The following is a 7,169-nucleotide window of genomic DNA, read 5'->3' on the forward strand; positions in this document are numbered from 1 at the left end:
TCTTTGAAAAATTTGTTTCGATCCATTCACGAGTTTTGATTTTTCTAATTTAAGGATACAATTACAAGAGAAAATCTGATCTAAGTTATCTTTAATGCCACTTACCATTTAATTTACCCCCTGAATTTTTGTTCCCGTCAGTTCATAACTGTCAAGAGAGGATATGTTCAACATAATTCTTGTTCATAACATAATTCTTGTTCATACAAGAGTCGTCAAAAACATATAATTCATGGACTCTTTAATCGTGCCAACACAAATCGAGGCTTGTAGTGCGAGAAAATACATACAAAGATTTCTTTTTGAGGTCTAGTTAGGGCATATTTTATTTTCTAAAAGGCCCAGGAGTCCACAGAATTCTTCCGCTTTCTGAAAGTGGTGCTTATATCCAAGAGTTCCCCTCGTGCAGCATTGGGCACTTCATCTCAACTAGACATCGGATAACTAGACATGGGATTTCAGGGGCGCATCGGGAATTTACTTCTCAAGAAATAATTTATGCATGATCCATGGATTCGTGTAACACGATATGCATATCCAAAATACGGCCCTTTCATTCATTTCAATGATTTATTAATTTCCAGTGATATGATTTGAGGCTCGGCATCGAATGTTTTAGATTCGACTCTGTAAAGTTATCATGTAATTGGAAGCTCCAACCTTGTAACTCCCTTTTAGTCTGTCAGATGAGATGTGATGTTATGTACTCTGTATTGCATATTGTATTTGCTGGTTTTACATATGTTGCTTTCGAACATTTAGATCTTTGTTGAAGTTTGCTCAACGCATTTGAATATGATTATCGTTTATTAACTGTGGCCATATCAATGTGTTTGTCACTTACGACATTGATGTAGAAAAAAGATGATCACTGATGTATAAATTGTTGTAGGGGAATTTATAGGTTCACAATAAATCTATTAAAATAAATCAAATTAAAATCTATATGATCAAAGCTTAGTTCCTTTTTAGATTTCAGAATTGTTATTGTTAATTTTATTGTTTATACACGCAATAATTAAAATGCAGAAATTAGAGAACAATGAATTATAAACACACACCAATTTATTATGAACATTAAGATATGTTTTGGGAAGCTCTTTTGGGAGACCCGTGGTGTGGTGTGGTGTGTGAGCTATTGTAGAATAAACCCCCTTCGTTATGCTTTCTTTTTATACGCTTTCAATGACTTTGCTTTGCTATGGAACAAAATGTACTCGAATAAAGTTGAACACATTTTTTTCATAGTGACCAGATTATAACATAGATCGATAGCCAACTAAGGGTTAAGTTTGTTCCCTTCAACTCACAACTAGAGTTACAAATTTGACCTTTATAGAGTTTTCTTCATAGCCTTCATGTGGCTATCCCGTTTTCCATGAAAAATGGGGGTTGATGTGCCATTATCTCAAATTATGATGGTCAGTCACAAGAGGTCAACTTCTATGAGGTATAAATTTCAACTTCTACAAGGTATAAATTTTGCATTTGAACTCCAATTAGCGCCTTCTTGCACGGTTGGAAAGATTTGAGTTTAGAATAATGTCATAAGACCCCACACTTATAAGTCTTAAAATTATCTCCAAAAAGTTTTTAGATTCCAATTTTGCAAATTGGGCCCATCTAATAAAATTGCTCATATATGCTAGTTCTTTTAATTTGTCCAGTCTAAACTCATGGAGGTGGATAATGGATTATGTAGTGATCCAATCCAATCTGCTTACCAGTGGTGAAGCCAATATAACACTTATCCATTTGTCTTAATATTTCTTGCTTCTATAAAATTGTGGCCATACTCTCTTTTATTCTATTCCAGATTTTTCAAGATACATGTTTGATGATCCATAAACTCTTAAAACCATTAAAACCATTAAGTCCCTTCAAGAAAAATGTGATTTTTGTACCATCCTAATTTGAATTTGTCTTACATTATGAGTATTAATTTGGCAGCATAGGTACAAATTCCCTCTTTTGGACAACCTTACTCATTAAGAAAGACCTCTTAGCCCTTGGGAGAGTTTAATTTGATGAAAGGAAAAATATTATTTTTAATGGAAAACCCATAAGTACACAAAAGTACATGTTGCCCTAAAGTCATAATTGGGTCTCCAAAGAAGCATATAAATACACATAAAGACAACTTCGTTTGGACATCACATCAATACATCTCTTTTTCTCTCTCCTCTTGTGATTGGTTTGTACAGGTTTGAAGCAAGGAGGCTGAGGTCACACGTGCGAAGGTAAAGAGGCAAAATCTGAAATTTTTGCGGTCTTTTGTTTGGGTAGCTGTTGACTAAGTTTGACTTGGCATTTTGATTCAATTTGAGTTGGAAAATTTCGATCTTGGGAGGCCAAATTTCCTTGTGGAGGAACCAAATTTTTCTTGGCTACTTTCATTGTTGTTGACCATTGGGATTGTTTTGACTTTAATTTGACCAAGAAAAGAAGTTGAGTTTTCTGTTGCCAAAATTGAGCCTCTTAGAGGCTGTTTGACCATTGACTTGAGGTCTAGTTAAGGCATATTTTATTGTTGTCGACTTTGACAAAAATTGTAGATTTGACTTTTGAGCTCATCTCTTGGATATTGGTTAGTGAATTGTTGGACAAGTCAAAAATATGAATTTGACTCTTTCTTGTTGAATTTGAACATTGTAATATCTTTGCTGAACATTTGATGACAATATAATAAAAGAAAAATTTGAAAGGGTTTTCCCCCTTGTGGGGATTTTTTTCCTTGGTCTTTTATCAATCTTGTATCTCTTGTGTCATGTTCTTGGTTGTCTTCTATTGCATTTCAAGTACTAATCTATCTACAATTGCGATTTGTCATTGAAAGATTGAATTTGTTTGAAAAATGAGTACTAATTGAAGAAGAATTGAATTAAATTAATTGTACTAGGCATATAATAGTGGAAAATTAACATGGTATCAACGCTAAGGTGAAGACAAGCCGAAGGAGATAAGAGACCAAAACAATCATCTTTGAAAGAAGCTAAAGGGAACTTGTTTGCCCTGATCAAGATGTCTACCTCTTACTTCAAGGAGACAGACGTTGGGCGACTCATCAAATTTTGTTGCTTACAAGATCAGGGTGGAAGTGATATTGGATAATAATGATGTTTTGGGATATGTGGAAGGAAAAATACCTAAGCCAACGGAAAATGCTATTGCTGTTACCAAGGCCAAATATAAGAAAGGTGATCTCAAAGCCAAGAAAATTCTTATTGATTCTTTGAAAGATCATTTTCTTACTTATGTTGGAAAATTGAAGAAGTCTAAGGATATCTATGATACATTGGCTGGGATGTATGAGGTCAACAATTTGAATCATATTCTTTCCTTGAAAAATCAACTGAAGGACATTAAGATGAACAAAGTGGAATTTGTGCAATCTTATGCTATGAAGATAGCTCAATTTAGGGACCAATTGTAGATTGCTGGAGAGCCCATATTTGATAAAGAGCTAGTGCTAGTCACTCTTCAAGGTCTTCCTCCTATTTGGGAAACCTTCATCACTAATATAAGCAACAATGACAAATTTCCAACATTTGATGAGTTGGTTGGCAAATATACTCAAGAAAAAACCAGGATGATCTCCAAGGGGAGGATTCAAAAGCACGAAGAATGAGAGCCCTCTAAATTTGCTGCGCAAGGCAAGAAAATGAAAGGAAGAAGAAGACCATCCAATTCTGAAAATCATGCTCTAGATTCCAGGGATTCCAATAGAAGATTCAAAAGGTAACTATCAAAAGTTGAATGTTACAACTACCACAAGAATGGTCAATATGCTCGAGATTGCCCAGAAAAGAGAGATGCTCCAAAATTAAACAACAATCTTGGCTTCAACGACAAGAAGTTCTATGATAGAAGAAGAGGTGATGGAAGGGGAAACAATAAAAGAAGAAGAGATGCTCCTGATGATGGTGAAGAAGGCTATTGTCCGGAAAAGAAATCATGGAACTCAAGGTATGGAAATAATGCTGATGCCACTCAATTTGAATATATTCTTATTTATGCTCTTTCTAGTTATTCTCCTTCGGACTCGTATGATAGTTGGTTGGTAGATAGTGGGGCCTCTCGACACTTCTTTGGGTATCATGAAGTCCTCTCAAATCTAGTTGAGAGGAAGTCTAATCTAAAGATCATTCTTGGAGATAACTCCACTTATCTTATGAAGGTCTTTGGTTTTGTTAAATTTCATTTGGACTATGGGGAAAGTGTTCTTCATGATGTGATGTATGTTCCAGGTCTAAAGAAGAACTTTGTATCTATATCTACTTTGGAAGACAAAATAATGAGAATTTTCTTCACAAGGGGAAAGGTCCTCACCCAATCTTCAAAATCTCGCATGAAGGATGCTTTCACCTTGGGATCTAGAATGAAAGTGCTCGAAATCTTCCAAAACTGGCTTCAAATTGTAGTGTTTTTCGTCTTGATTCCAATGACGCTTGAATTGCCTCAATCCGATGTCGTATGAAGAAGTTATGGTGCTCTGAAGTTTTTGACCAACAATTAAAAAGTCAACAATAAGGTTGGTTGGGCTACTGACTGGGTAGTCCGTACAACTGACATCATCAACTAACTGTGCAGGGTACAAATGACAGTAACCAATCTGGTCTCAACACGTGGCAGGGTCTACAGGTGTAGGTGGCGATTTTTGATTGGTCGTTTTGGTTTGAGGTGGCCCAATAAGAGGGCATCATGTGGCCCTTTGTGATTGGCTAAAATTTTGGTATATGGTCTGAAGGGCCTCGGTGGGGTTTGATCCTAGATCTGTTGCAACAAAGTTCAACGCCCAACTGTTAGACTATCACAATAGTTATTATTATATATAGAAATCCATTTTTATTTAAAGTGGCATGGTTTTACATTTGGGAGGGGCCAGGTAGTTAGCCCCAACCCCAGATCACATTATTCACCAAAAGACCAAGTATAAGCGCATTTGCAGAGAGGGCGGGGACTAGGCCTTGGCCCTGGTCATACCATAACCCATAGGACCGCAAGCGGAAGGTTACGCAGAGGGGCGGGCGCATAAGCCTTTGTCCCTGGTTCTCTACGACCGTTGTGAATGTGGGGTAGACTCCAGCAGAGGGGGTGGGCAGTTGGCCCCGACCCTCGACCATATCTTGCCACATATAACCATAATTGAAATGGAGCCAAAGCTGACAAGGGCGGGCAGTGGGCCTCTGCCCCTGACCACATTGCCACCATATGACCACATGCGCTTAGTCGAGGGGGGTGGCCGGTTAGCCTCGACCCCCAGCGACATGGCACCATGTGACCCTATTTTGGTTCTTTAGGGGTTATTGGCGAATTTAAAGTGGCGACAAAATTCTCCTTTTGCGATGAGAATCTTGTTGGCGCTAGGGGAAATTGTCGCTCAATAGACCGTGCAAAGGGAGAAATCGTCGTGCAATTAGCAGGTTTTGCGAATTTTAAGGACAAATAGTAGAGCTTGGCTCCAAGAAGCATATCTTGCTTGTTTTTTAACCATTTTGAGCTTAAGAAGAGCTTTGATGGGGGGTTTTTGAGTGTCTTGGACTCAATGGAAGCCTCAATTTTCTGATTTGAACACTCTATAATGGCCTTTTTGCAAAAAGGAGCATTATACAGTGTTCACTAGCACTAAAAGACTTGTTTTTGCAAAAAGTCCATTATACAGTGTTCAAATCGGAAAATTGAGGCTTCCATTGAGTCCATGACACTCAAAAACCCATATCGCTTTTTTTCTTCAATAGTGTTATTAGAGGTGCTTCTATTCTCCCATAATTCTTAACAAACTTGCGATAATACCCTGTCAACCCGAGAAATACTCGCAAATGCTCTATGGATGTGGAGATTTTCCATTCCTTAATGGCTTTAATTTTGCTAGGGTCTACCTTAACACCTTCATGAGATACAATATGACCCAGACATTCCACCTCTTGTACTCCAAAGAAACATTTGGAGCTTTTTCCATATAATTGTTTCTCCTCCAATAGTTTGAGCACCCTGTCAACATGTTCAACATAATCCTTCCAAGACTCGCTGTAGATTAGTATATCATCAAAAAATACTAACACAATTTTTCTGAGGAAGGGTTTGAAAATGGAATTCATCAAACCTTGAAATGTAGAAGGTGCATTGGTAAGGCCAAAAGGCATGACCAAAAATTCATAATGACCCTCATGAGTTCTAAATGCGATTTTCGGAATGTCTTCAGTCTTCATTCTGATTTGATGATATTCTGAACGAATATCCAACTTGGTGAAGTAAATTGATCCATGCAATTGATTCAATAATTCGTCAATGACAGGAATGGGAAATTTATCTTTAATAGTGAGCTTGTTCAGCTCCCTATAATCCAGACACATGCGTCATGATCCATCCTTCTTGTGCACCAATACTACTGGAGCAGAGAAAGAACCTTGACTTGGTTGAATTATACTAGCCTCTAGCATTTCTACAACCATACGTTCAATTTCACTCTTTTGGGCATAGGGATATCTGTATGCCTTGATGTTTGGAGGAACACTTCTTGGAATCAAATGAATAGCATGATCATGACCACGAATAGGTGGGAGGCCTTTGGGAGTTTCAAATACCTTGGAATGATTGTCCAGGACTTTTTGGAGATCTGGAGAAATAGATGATTTCGATGTGGGAACCTCTAGCGAATATAATTGTGCAATTACACCTCGTTGTTCCTTCTTTAGAAGCTTTGTCATATCGTTAGAGCTGATTATCTTTCCCAGTTATCCTGCAATGCCCCTTAATTCAACTTCTTTTCCTTCCGCAAAAAATTTCATGAAAAGTTCTTGAAAATTAGAAGCTATTGTACCCAAGGATTGTAGCCATTGGACTCCTAGTACAACATCAACACCACCCATTGGAATGGAAAGCATTGTGCTATTCAATACATATTCTCCCATGGATAGCTTGATATTATGGCACTTTTCAGAGCAATTTATGGTTCTTCCACTTGCAACCATCACTTGACACTTTGGTGCTGGATATAGGAAGAAATTCAATTCCTTGACTATCTTACAATGAATAAAATTATGGGTACTTCCTGAATCAATCAACACTATTAGCTTTTTCTTCTTGATATGTCCTTCTATCTTGATAGTTTGAGTGGTAATTCCAGCTAATGCATTACAAAATATGGTCAGATTCATTTCTTCTCTGTC

The sequence above is a fragment of the Pinus tabuliformis genome, chromosome 3_1 (assembly GCF_031772625.1).
Source record: "Pinus tabuliformis cultivar Carrire ecotype Pingquan chromosome 3_1, CPIR1, whole genome shotgun sequence".
NCBI lineage: Eukaryota > Viridiplantae > Streptophyta > Pinopsida > Pinales > Pinaceae > Pinus > Pinus tabuliformis.